The sequence below is a fragment of the Cryptomeria japonica genome, chromosome 3, assembly GCF_030272615.1.
Source record: "Cryptomeria japonica chromosome 3, Sugi_1.0, whole genome shotgun sequence".
NCBI classification, from domain to species: domain Eukaryota; kingdom Viridiplantae; phylum Streptophyta; class Pinopsida; order Cupressales; family Cupressaceae; genus Cryptomeria; species Cryptomeria japonica.
In genome coordinates this window covers 151,304,792-151,318,177 of record NC_081407.1, presented here as the reverse complement: position 1 = coordinate 151,318,177, position 13,386 = coordinate 151,304,792, and the positions used below count along the sequence as shown (strand labels likewise).

At 46.5% G+C, this 13,386-nt stretch overlaps 1 protein-coding gene across 3 annotated transcripts in view; it reads left to right on the top strand.

Annotated features, from left to right (window-relative positions):
• LOC131067795 (uncharacterized) overlaps positions 1-13,386 on the top strand; it is a 149,655-nt gene that overhangs the window by 62,353 nt on the left and 73,916 nt on the right. The gene's annotated exons all lie outside the window — the stretch shown is intronic.

Here is a 13,386-nt window from a genome sequence, read left to right as displayed (position 1 = left end):
CAGGTCTAATGGAAGATTCAGAAGGAATTGTGATAGCAGAATGAATGGAAGTGGACTACAACAAGGTTTGGTATGCTATAATTGTAACAAGATTGGGCATATTGCTAAGTATTGCAGAGAAAGGAATGAGAAGTCTACTGATCTGGAAAAGAAGATTGATCTTAAAGAGAAGTTGAAGATGCTATGGATGAAGAAATCAGATTAAGATATGTTTATGATTGGATCTGCACCCTCGGTGCTGATTTTTCTGGCAATTAAGCTCAATGTTGTGTCTGGGGGGAGATTTGCCTAAAAATATTATGAAACCCCTTAAAGATTTGGGTGTTGAATTGTCTTCAGCATTGTTGTTCAAGAAGCTTGTGCTCCCAATGTGAGTTTTGGATGAAGATGCAGAAGAGGTGAGCCAAATATGAAATGAATTTGTAATGCAGATAATAGAAGAAGTTTAGATGGTGGTAGAGTGATTTCTTGGAGCAGAATTCAGTGTCATTGTCTATTGTTGAAGTAGAATACTTGCAATAGTTCTTTGTGGTACTTAGATCATGAGATGAAGTATTATTTAGGAGACTCAAAGCTTATCTTATGTCTCCTGGATTGGTCTGAAAAAGAAACAAATGCACTGATCTGCATGACAAGCATCATTAGAAAAAAGAAATCAACTACTGAACAGTCCAGAAAGTAGTCAGAACTGACAGGGAAGCCTAATCCAAACTATGATTGTGTCACAATGCTGGTATATGATCAACTGCATATAGTACAAATCCATACTGAATATAATTATCTGCGATGTTATCATATCCTCAGCCAGGAATCATATATAGAACCTGGACAACAATTGCACACTTTTGACTGCCACCTGACTTGGGCAATCTAACCAAAATACATGCTCATCATAGACTTAATAGGGGGTATTGAGCATAACAATGTTTAATGTCCCTTTCTAGTACATTTCTAATTTTTTCTCTAAAACCATGATCTTTACTTAAAATGCTAATTGAATTAAATTTATAAATATGTCTTTGTCTAAAATTATGAATTTGTTATAGTACTCAGATTAATAATTAATTACATAATTTTAAAAATAAATCATATCTTGATTATCTGCTGTAATTCTCGTTCAAACTTTTATGATTTCCTCTTGTATATCTACTTTGAAAGTGCTTTCAGATCTGCCTGAACCAGAGGTTTTCGTCCATAACACACCAATGGCGATTAAGGGTTTTCGTCCTTAACTTTGGAATTGCTTTCAGATCTGCCCGAATCAGAGTTTTTCGTGTAATAATTCGTCCTTTCCTCAGCAATGACAATTAAGGTTTTTCCTCCTTAAATTGCTACGAGTATTTAAGGGTTTCGTCCTTAAAACTGTCAATTCACCTTGGAAGGTTTTCGTCCTCTTTGGCTGTAGTTTACCGGTAAACAGTCATAATATTTATTCTTCCATTGGTTCATGCTTTCTTCTCATGGAGTAATCTCTCCTTTATATCTTATTGGTGAAAGAGTCACCACCTTTCACTGTAGCTGCCCTTGGAAAATATAATTTAATTTTAATTAATTATTTTGCTAACGCTCCCTTTATGACTAGAGCTGCTTTCTTTTATTATTTTATTAACTGCATGGGCACTACTATATACTTTAATCACCTAGACAACAATTTTAATATGCCATGATCTGGCGTTTTGGCGGGGGCATGGAAAATATAATTTAATTTTAATTAATTATTTTGCTAACGCTGCATTTATGACTAGAGCTGCTTTCTTTTATTATTTTATTAACTGCATGGGCACTACTATATACTTTAATCACCTAGACAACAATTTCAATATGCCATGATCTGGCGTTTTGGCGGGGGCATGACACAATGCTCCACAGAATTAAGAGTCTTTCCACAGGAGATACATGGATGCAGATCAAATCATGAGCGAGGGGTATTTGCTCCATAATAGATTCTTGAATCATATATTTTTTTACTGCAATTCTAGTCCTTGAATTTTCTAATAAACAAAATTCTTTCAGATTCTTTCATACAAATTGCTTTTCTCACGCAATTAGAGTTTCTTGTGCTAGATTTTTTGTACTGGAGTTTCTGATGCTGGCTGTTTGCAAAGAAAATTTTATTTCCTAGCTCTTATCAAACTGCAATTCCACACTTACTCTGATGAATGAAACAAGTAGAAATAGGAAATTGCACCCAGATCTGGATTTTGTTCAACTAGTGTTTCCCTTGTTGGAATATGCATAGAATATTGCTATGAAAACTGAAAAGGTATTTACTTCCTTTCCATGCATATTTCCACACCGGCAGAAATCCATGTACAAATTAATATTTTCTTGTTCTCTTGTGGAGTCATTTCATTTGTCTCGCAATTTACAATTTCACTGCTGCAAATTGCCTGCTTTCCCTTTCACTTGATTCAAATTTCTCAAATCATGCTCTCTAAATGAAACAATATTCAATCCTTGCTGTTTGAAACTGATGCAATCACCTTTGCCCTCGTTGTAGGCTTCTTAGAGGAGGCTTTTATACCATACTTTTGTTTACCTCATTGGGTAAACAAGAAGAATACAGAAATCGAACAGTAATGCACAAAGCAAATACAAAAGAAGTACCAGAATAAGCTTTCCATTAATGTCAAAGGATGTTCATATTATATCTGTCGTACATCTTACATGTCCTCCAACACCCGGAGGTGATACAATATATGACTGCCGAAAGGGTGCGACACAACCGTCGCGACTCCAACTACCTACCCGTCGGCTAACTAACTATTGATAATTAACATTACTAACTATACACTTTTTCCCGATAACATCATCCCCCCCAAAAAAGAAGTTGTCTCTGACGACTAACAACAAAATGGAGACAATGTAATATAAATATACAACCAAGATAAAGTCAAGGAGGGGGCTGAGGAAGCGTCCCTGAAGTCGAAGGGTGAGATGCGGGTGTCTGGGCCGCCAGGCGGGCGCGGAGCTCATAGACCTGTTGGGTGCGTGCTGCCACATCCCGCTCTGCCACCAACACCTTCTCTAAGGCCGTCTTCACCATAAGCGCAGCCTCCAGTAGCTCCTTCTCCTTGGTATCGGCCGACTTTGTCATGCGAACCAACTGGGCCTGAACAACATCTAACTCCTGCTGGACGAGACTCCGCGCACTCTGCTCCTCCGAAAGACGGGCGCCCACCGCAACCTTCTCTGCGCGGGCTGTCTCAAGCTGTGCTACTAACTCTGATCTCTCGGCTGCCCACGAGGCTTGTTGTCTGGCCATGTCCTACTCTAACTCAACTCGAGCAGCCTCGCGAACCGCAGACTCATGCTGTGTCTGGCGGAAGGCATAGTAGGCCTCCCTGTAAACCTGCTCAATCTCCCGGACGAGAGTCGTCACCCTACTCTCCACGACGGGCTGAGGCACATGCCAAGCCTCCAACATCGCATCCGTCTGGGTAACTGGCCACCCTCGTGCCTCAAAACATGAGGTGAAAGCTGCGGGACAGCCGTCTCGCATAAACTGGAGGACCTGCTCTAATTCCTCCACAACCTGCTGCAGAGCTCGTGTCTGAGCCGCGGCCACCACTCGCCGACCCCTCGTCACCATATCTGCCAAATAAACCTCAATATCCTCTCCATCCAGCCCCGATGTAGGTACAGGAAGCCCACGTGGTAACTCAAAAGTCTCCTCAGCCACACCTGTTGCAGCCTGCTGGCACAATGGTGTCTCCCCCGCCCCCTCAAGTGTAACAGTCGCCTGCTCTGGGCCAGTAGGAACACCCTCTCCAGTGACCTGTCCCTCTGCTGGTGCCTGCGTCTCCGCCGAGGAATCCTCCAGATCCACCACCTCAGTGGGAGGCTCTCGCCGAGGTGAGAGTACAGCTGCTCCTACGGGTGGCATCACTGTCATCTGGAATCTCCGGGTCAGCCAACTCCCCATAGCCGCCACCGATGGAGCTGCACTCAACACCTCCGACCCTCTCTCCCCCTCGGAAACATGTCCTACGATGGGCTCCTCCAACAAAGAGGTAGCAACCGTCACCACTGCGTCGGATCCCACAACGTCCAGTCGCACCTGAGGCTCCGTCTCAACCATCTCCTCTGCCACGCCTCCCTGCGGTGGACCACTCGACTCCGTCGGAGTCGGTCCTGCGGCTGGTGCAGGAGCCTGCTGCGGTGATATGGCTGAAGGTGATGCCGCCGGCTGCATGGGACCGAGTGCAATGGGCGTGCGGCTCTGCCCAAATGCCGGAATCGAAGTACTGCCCACTGAGGACCCCACAAGTGTGCCAAGTGGAAGTGTGGGTGGTGCAAACAACACTCGCTCTCCGACGGGCTCCATCCTCCCCTCGTCTGTGGCCCGACTGCTACTGTCATCCTCATCCTCGGAATCCTCGGAATCCTCTGCACTGCTAGAAGTTTCTCGCCCACTATCCGGTTCTGCTGCGGTGGTCTCTAATACCCGTTTCCACTTCGCGGAAGAGTGTCCAATATCCAGGTGTCGCCAATGCATGATAGGAGGCTCACCCTCCGCCAAAGGTCCCTGTGGCCGTACCTCCAACTCAGCCTCTGGCACTGCTTCCCGCGTAGCCTCCAAGAACAGTCCAATGGCATAGTGGGGCATGTAAAAGGTGCGCTGCTCCATCATCAAGAATGCGCACATCCGCTCTGATAACAAGGTAGCCCAATCATACACGACACCGTTCAGTAACCCGTTCATCAATATGATCTGTGGCAGAGCGATGTCGGATGCCCTACCCGACCCTGTCAACCTGCTTTTGATGACGTCCATTATGCATCGCCAATGACCCTCTGCGACAAAGGACCTACGCATCCCACGACCCTTCGTGGCGTCTACGATGCTCGCCAACTCTGCTGGGGTCAAGTCTCGGGACACTCGCGTAATCCAATGTTCCTTTTCCTCCCGTGTCATCTTCTTCGCCTTCAATTCCACTTTCTTGCCATGTATGCCTGGGATGCCAAATACTCTAGTGAAATCTGCAGGTTTGAAGGATATGGTGATATCCTTCCCAAGGTACTCAAATGTGCTCGTCCGTGAGTGGCTATCAAAGGTATCAACCATATATCGCAATGCTCCCACGTACTCGCGAATGGCGAACACAGGCATCCGGATAGCCCATTCTACCCCTGCTTTGCAAAGACTTGTCTTCACCAAATTATCATCCAGCGTGTCTTGCCACCATTTTCGACATTCCACCCCATTCAATCCCTCAAAGGTGATATTCTGTGAAGTGAAGGTGTTTTTTCCTCGTGCGGTGGGCTGCTGTGGTGTCTGTTTCTTCTGCCTGGCTTCCATTGTGCCACCTGCTATTCGAACACCTGAAGGAAGAATACGTACATCCGGCTTCCTATGGCTGCTATCCTGCAATTGTTTTTTCCAATTTCTTTTTCCCGCAGACTCCATTGACCTGCTAACCACTTCTTGATTTTCCCTTGTCGGACGGAAGGCACCTAACTACCTCCTGGCAGGTAGGCCGTACGGCTGTAATCCCCAACTACCTCCGGCTAGTAAAAAGCTCAAAAAAAAAAAAAAAAAAAAAAATCCTCTTGTCCACCTCCCTCTTGTCCACCTCCCGCACTATATATCTCCGCCTATGCTTGTGAACACCGCACGGTAGCTTGCTCTAGCTTCTGTGTACAGTCAGGTAAAACTTCAACTAGATACAAAAGCAGGAGTGAGTGAATCTGTGGAATACCCCATGGTGCCATTAAAGGGGGAACTCAGACGCACATGGTTGCGAGTGGATGAGTATTGGTCATGAAGTAACCACCCGTTCTCCATCAGCTGAGCTTAAAGTCCTGATTCGTGTTCTATCAATACAAGCAGGTCATCACTATGAAATCTGGTAGAGAGCAATCCGAACGATGAAATACACAGCAAGAACTTGTACACAAAAATCTTTCACAATTCCTGTGAAAACAGTGCAATCTGCAGGTACATCACGACCCTGGTAGAGTGCAATCTACCTTGGCCGAATGATGAAATTCACACCATGATCCGCACATCCGGGGCGAAAGGGTTTTCGGCAAAGGAAATGCCGCTTTTTCCAGGAAAGACTGTCAAACTTTAACGGTAGTCATGGGGATGGACGGGCTAGCGACCATGCCCACAGCTTAGACCAACGGCTGCTAGAAGGTTTGGATCTGGAAAGAAATTCTAAGAGTCGAGACGAACATCTGGCTCTTCATTGAGAACATCTGACTCTTCATCTCGAGAATTAGGTTCTTATGCTCGAGAAGCAAAGACTGAATCCCGATCATCACGAACAGCAGGCTTTGGCTCCCTTACTGGTCAGGATGCTGGTCCTTTCGAGCTCGCTCTATTTTACTATTATTTAAACCCTGTGCTTCACCCGAACAATGGCTGCGTGCGGTGTCTTTTTCCTTAGTGTGCGGTGTTTGCTTGTTGTGCGGTGTTCTTCCTTCCTTGCTTCGTGCGGTGCGTTTTATTCCCTTCGTGTGCGGCTTCGTGCGGTGTCCTTGTTTCATCTTGTGCGGCGTTGTAAACGAAAGCCTTTATTTCCCACGGCCTTCGGTGGCTTCCACCGTCGGTGGATTCCACCGCACGGTGGCTTCCACCTTTGGTGGTGCCACCGCACGGTGGTATCCACCGTTGGTGGTGCCACTACGTTTTCTTCTTCTTTTTCCCTTTTTTTTTTTTTTTTTCTTTTTTTTTTCAAATTTTTTTCAATTTTTCTTTTATATATACTTTTTTTTCAAATTTTTATATATATATATATTTTTCATTTATATATATATATTTTTTTCAAATTTTCTAATTTTCTTTTTTTTTTCATTTTCTTTCATTATCTGGCTGCTCCTGCGCGCCTCCAGCCTCTGGTGATACACTTTCAGTTTTGACCCGTTGACGCCCTCTGGAATTTCCTGTCCGTCGAGGGTTGAGAGCTTGACGGATCCAGTGGCTGCGACCTCTCGGATCCTGTAAGGACCTAGCCACTTCACTTTGAACTTGCCGGGCTTAATCTCGTTCCGTCCGTTATACTTTAGGACTAATTGGCCCGACGTGAACCTCGCCCGCCAAATGTGTTGGTCATGCCAATATTTCCTGCGTTGCTGGGCCACGTCTGTCACCCATTGTGCCATTGTCCGTCTTTCATCCAACTTATTCAGGGCGTATAGTCTCTCTCGAAGGCTTTCCATGTCGCCTAGCTTGTTGTCAATAGAGATTTTGAGACTTGACACCATGAATTCCACCGGTACCACAGCCTCCTGGCTGTACATCAATTGGAAAGGTGTCTTCCCGGTGGTTACTTTGTAAGTTGTGCGGTATGCCCAAAGTACCGAAGGCAGATGCTCTTCCCAGTCTTCTTTTTCCACCCCACAGGACTTATAAATTACCGACACGATGATTTTGTTGGTCGCCTCAGCCTGACCGTTTGCCCTGGGATAGTACGGACTTGATAGAGAATGAAAAATTTTGAACTCGGTTGTCAGTAGTCGAATAATATGATTTACAAAGTGCCCCCCTCTATCACTTGTCAGTTGAATAGGTATTCCGTACCGGGTGATAATCTGTTCATAAATGAATTTCGCCGTACTGACGGCGGAGTTGTCTGCCAAAGCCCTCGCTTCGACCCATTTGGTCAAATATTCTGTCGCCACGACAATGTATCTACATCGTCGGGCGCGACTCGGTTTCAATGGACCAACGAAGTCTAACCCCCATCTTTCGAACAACTCTTGAGCATGCGACGGGTTAAGTGGCATGAAATCTCTCTTTAACGGTCGCCCAGCACGCTGACATGTATCACAACTTGTCACCCATTCTCTGGCGTCATTATGCAGTGTCGGCCACCATAAGCCCGCTAGTAGGACCTTCCTTGCTGTCGTATCCGGTCCCATGTGTCCTCCAGCGGCCCCTTCATGGGCTTCTCTCAATACTCCTGGGATTTCCTCTTCCAAGACACATCGTCGTAGGATCTGGTCAGGTCCCATTTTGTAGAGAAGGCCATTTATAAGTTGGAATGTTCGGCTTCTTAATACAAGTTTCCGTCTTTCGCCTACTGACATTTCCTTAGGAAATTTTGACGTTGATAGGTATTCACCCACACTCGTGTACCAATGAGGAAGGATGGCAATGCAGAAAAGATGGGTGTCCGGAAAATCCTCGCTAACGCCTTCGGTTGGCTCTCCCGACTTGATCCGTGATAGCTGGTTGGCTATGACATGGCTCCTGCCAGGTCTGACAATGATGTTGAACGTAAATTCTTGTAACAGCAATAGCCATCGACTAATCCGCCCCTGGATGATTGGCTTGTTCACCAAATACATCAACGCCTGGTGATCCACATAAAATGTGAATGGTGTCGCCAATAGGTAATGTCGGAATTTTTGGATGGAGTATACCATGCCGAGGGCTTCTCTCTCCGTCGTGCTGTAGTTCCTCTCTGCGTTTGACAAGAGTCGACTCGCAAAATACACTGGGTGGTCCAACCCGTGGTTGCCGACCTGTGCCAGGGTGGCCCCTATGGCGAAGTTGGATGCGTCGACATGTACATGGAACTCTTTGTCCCAGTCTGGGTATGTCAAGATTGGCGCACCCACCAATCGTGACTTTAACTCTTGAAAAGCCTCTTCTTGGGCCGTCCCCCAGACGTACGGCTCCTCCCTTCGTGTCAGCTTATCAAGTGGGTATGATACTTGGGCAAAGTTCTTAATAAACCGCCTATAATACCCGATGTGTCCAAGAAATGACTTGACGCTAGTGACATCGTCGGGCGCCTCCATCTCCACAATGACCCGTACTTTGTCAGGGTCCGTCTTCAGTCCAGCCTTGCAGACGATGTGCCCTAGTAATTTGCCCTGAGGCACCATGAATCTGCATTTCTTGGGATTTAGGGCGAGGCGGGCTCGTCGGCATCTCTCCATGCATTCGCCAAGTGCGGCCAGATGTGCCTCCTCCGCGCTGTAAATGGACCAATCATCCAAGAATGCTTTGAAGTTTCCTACGAACATTTTATCGAAGATATGGAGGATTATCCATTGAAAAGTAGCTGGCGCGTTGCACAACCCGAATGGCATCCGGTTGTATGCATAGACGCCATCTTCTACGACAAAGGTGGTCTTCAATTTGTCCTCCTCTGCAATGGAAATTTGATTATATCCGGAGAATCCATCCATAAACGAATAAATTTCATGACCCGCAACTTCCTCGAGGATGGTGTCTGTGAATGGTATGGGAAACGGATCTTTAATTGTGACAGCATTCAAACACCTGAAGTCTACATAGATTCTTATTTGATCGGCCTCCTTTTTCAAGGATATCACAATGGGTGATACCCATTCACTCGTCTGGACCTTGAAGATAATCCCTGATTCAAGCATGCGGTCAATTTCGTTATTTACCCTGGCCGCATAATTTTTGTTCATCCTGTATGGCCTCTTCCGTACGGGCACGGCTCCGGGAACCAGAGGGATCCGATGTACACAAAGTTCTTGTGGTACCCCCTTGAGGTCCTTATATGTCCAAGCGAACACATCTTTGTATTCTGTGAAGATTTTGAACGCCACCGTCTTTAAGACCGGATTCCAGTCGTCGCCGACCAGAATATTTTTCTGTTCTGAAGTTTCTCCAAGGTTTGTAACTTGAAGTGCGGATTCTTGGTACCTTATGGGCTTACTTTTGTCAAACTGGTGCGCTGGTGCGTCATCCATAGGGACATCCCCTTCCTTGTATTGTCCGTATTCTGGCGGGAACTCGTTCATGTCAGGTCCTTCAATCCCCAACATATTGCACCCGTACAATAATTCATAGTCTTCCATTTGCCAATGGAAGAGCCCTCTCAAAGAATCCGTCTCATCCTCAGAACAGGCTTGAATTCCTAAGATGCCTTCGTCATCTGGTTCCCTGCCCTCTTTTCCTTCGTCGGTATCGTCTCCGTCGGACTCTGACTCTGACGCCAACTCTTCACTTACCAGTTGAGTTTTGAGGTCAATGGTATACCTTCGGCCAGCCTTTTCCATGGACAAGGTGTTCTTCTTCCAATTGTGGTTTGCTTTGGCCGCCACCAACCAGCCTCTGCCAAGGATGGCGTCATACCCCTTCTTTTTCAATGGGATAACCACAAAATTCAAGACGAATGGCTGTGTTCCGATCGTCACTGGTTGCGCCATGAGTGTTCCAAGCGGCTTGATGCCGTGTTGGTCTGCTCCCAATAAATTAAAGGTGGACGGCCAGAGAGTAGGTTTACCCAATTTTTTCCACGTTTCCTCTGGCAAGACATTTACTCCTGACCCGCCGTCGACAATGGTGTTGGTCAGGATGGTGCCCAGTATACCCATTTCCACCACTGCTGGGTGTCTACCATTGTTGATCGTCAGGGCTAATGGGTCTGCCGCTGTCTCGCCAAGGTTGTCCTTGCCATGTATTGGTCGGCCTACTGGGGTTATCATTGCGGATTGCAACAATGTCGCTCGCAAGTGCGGCATACTTTCGAGGAGGTCCTTCATTTTGACGGGTATCTCGACCTGTAACAGTTGGTTTATAATGTTTGTTTCTCCTTCAAGGCAAGAAGTACCCGCAAGCCCCTGTGCATCCTTGCTCATTGACATCTCCTTCTCCAGTTCCGCTCGTGCCTCCAGTGCCTTTCGTTTTTCCGTGCGGGGGTCTGGATAAATGGCTGCTTTCGTCTTGGACCTTGTTATGGCGAGTGCATCCTCCGTTTCTACATTCAACAGGTTCACGCCAGATTTGGGACAATTGCCATCATCATGGTCCCCCGGACCGCACCACTTGCAAAGTTTTTGTGGTGCTTCCTCCACTGTACAGTCTCTGGCGAAATGCCCCCAGTGATTGCAAGCTTGGCATTGTATCATCGGCTGCCCTTTAGCGTCGTATTGGATTCGGCTTCTATTATTCGTATTGTTATTATTACCTCTTCCTCGCCTGTTGTTTCGATAGCCGCCAGATGAGGCGTTGTTGCTCGCAGGCTGGGACGTGCCGGCTGACGCAGATGGTTCTGTAAAGAGAACCTGTTGGTTACGGGTCCTCATATTGTACGGACACTCCTTGGTAAGGTGTCCGGCAATCTGGCAAATATCACAAAATGCTTTTTTCGGACAAGACCCCTTGGTGTGTCTGTCGGTACGGCAATCCGTGCACCATAACTCCCCTTCGTCGCCCTTGCTTGTGCTTCCTTTGGTTGCCTTTATCTCTCTCATCATTCGCTCCATATCTTTTTGGAGAGCCCGTACCTTCCGATTAGAGTCGTCATTACTGCTATCACTTTTGTCAGAAGAGGAATCATCCTCCGACGAGGATTTATTTTTCTTCTTCTTGGACGTCTTCTGTTCACTTTCTAAATCCATTGCCCTGTTATAGGCGTCGGAATATGAAGAAGGAGGTACTATCTTCATTTTTCGTCTAAGGGATTTCTTTAGACCTTCCACGAACCACCGTTTTTTCAGTCCGTCTGCCGGCTGGTTCTCCATCTTTCCTAGCAGCTCTTTGAGCCGCCGGCTGTAGGTTCGAACAGTCTCGTCCTTTCTTTGTTTCGTGCCTTAGATTTCGGCTACGATCTCATTATCGTCTCTTAGGAGACGAAACTCTGCTTGAAATTCCTTCTTCAAGTCTGCCCATGTGCTAATTTTAGCCTTATCCGTACCCGAAAACCAGTCGATGGCTACGCCCCTCAGGGTTGCGAGAAACTGTGTTACCCACTCGTCCTCATCGGTAACACCATTCGCTCCCCAAATTGTTTCACAAGTGCGACAGTGGCGGACAGGGTCTTCTTTCCCATCCCCATGGAACTTTGGAAGTTTTTGTTTTTGTGCCATACCTTGCCTTTTTACTACTGGTGGCTGTTGTCCTACTCCGGATGGGTCAGATCCTATAAGGGGTGCTTGACCGCCGTGCCCCGGTGTCCCTCCGACACTCCTGGCAGCCCCGGTGTCTTCTCCCTCTCCTGCCTCCTCCCCACTCCTTGGAGTTTTGCTAGCCTCTGGTGTGTGTGGCAAGTCCCTCAACTCCCTCAACTGAGTTCTGGTACACTCTATCCTGCGGCGGGTTTCCGCAAGTAACTCCTCCCGACTCCGTGGGTGGCCGCTGGCCTCACCGTCCCCTTCGGAGCGTTCCTCCTCTCTTCGCTTATATCTCTGTCGCCTTTCTGCTTGCTGTTCAAGGATCAAGGCACGTTGGGCTACTGCACGTTCATCTATATATTGTTGCTTATTTTTGTCTTTATTCAGTGTATTGGGCATTAATTCCCAACAACTTCCTATATACTTAATGACATAAAAAGTAGAACACTTTTATTCATTCATAATGTGGAAGACAAGTTTATGCCAACAATATGACATAATTATTACAATAAGTGTTCTTTATTCCGTCCCGTATGGCTCATGGTTCAAATGCCCCTGACCTGGCGCCATCTCGTTCTGCTTCCCGTTCCTCGTACTGTTGCAAAATTTCTTGGCGTCGCTCCTCCCGGGCAATCTCCTCCAGGCGAGCTTGTTGTGCCAACGATGCTTGTGCTAGCAATCGGGGGAGATGGTTCATCAACCGATTTACCTCCGGACTCACTTCCAACGCTGTCCACACGGCACTTAGTGGGACTTCCGCCTCCGCCGCCTCTCGTCGCACGTAGGTCTGAATGGCTACTTGGAGTAGAATTGAAAATTCTCTTGTCGTGGTGTCTTCTCCTACGTAGAGTTCTGTTTGGGCATCGTCGACCTCCGGGTTCACCTCACCAACGGGTAGGCCCATTGTGTCTGTGCGCCATCCGTGTCTCCTGTTCCCGAGTTCGTGTCGACAACGGCGCCAAATGTTTACCTCACTGGGTAAACAGGAAGAATACAGAAATCGAACAGTAATGCACAAAGCAAATACAAAAGAAGTACCAGAATAAGCTTTCCATTAATGTCAAAGGATGTTCATATTATATCTGTCGTACATCTTACATGTCCTCCAACACCCGGAGGTGATACAATATATGACTGCCGAAAGGGTGCGACACAACCATCGCGACTCCAACTACCTACCCGTCGGCTAACTAACTATTGATAATTAACATTACTAACTATACACTTTTTCCCGATAACACTTTGACTATCTACAAAGAAAGAGGAAGATTGTTAAGATAAAGTGGACTCAATATACAACACTTCACTCCATTATGGAAATACAAGCATGTATACAATATATGTCGAGATGATAAAATCGAACATGGAAATTGCCACCAACCACCAAATCCACTTATTAATATGAGGTTGCTAATAACAATCTGTGAATGATAAGATGCTACATATATGATGTTAGGTTTAATATAGTGTTGGATCCTAACTCAAGAATATACTGAAGTCGAGAACATTTTGTGATCATCATAATTGGCCTCAAAATTTAGTTCATTGTCTTTTGGATTG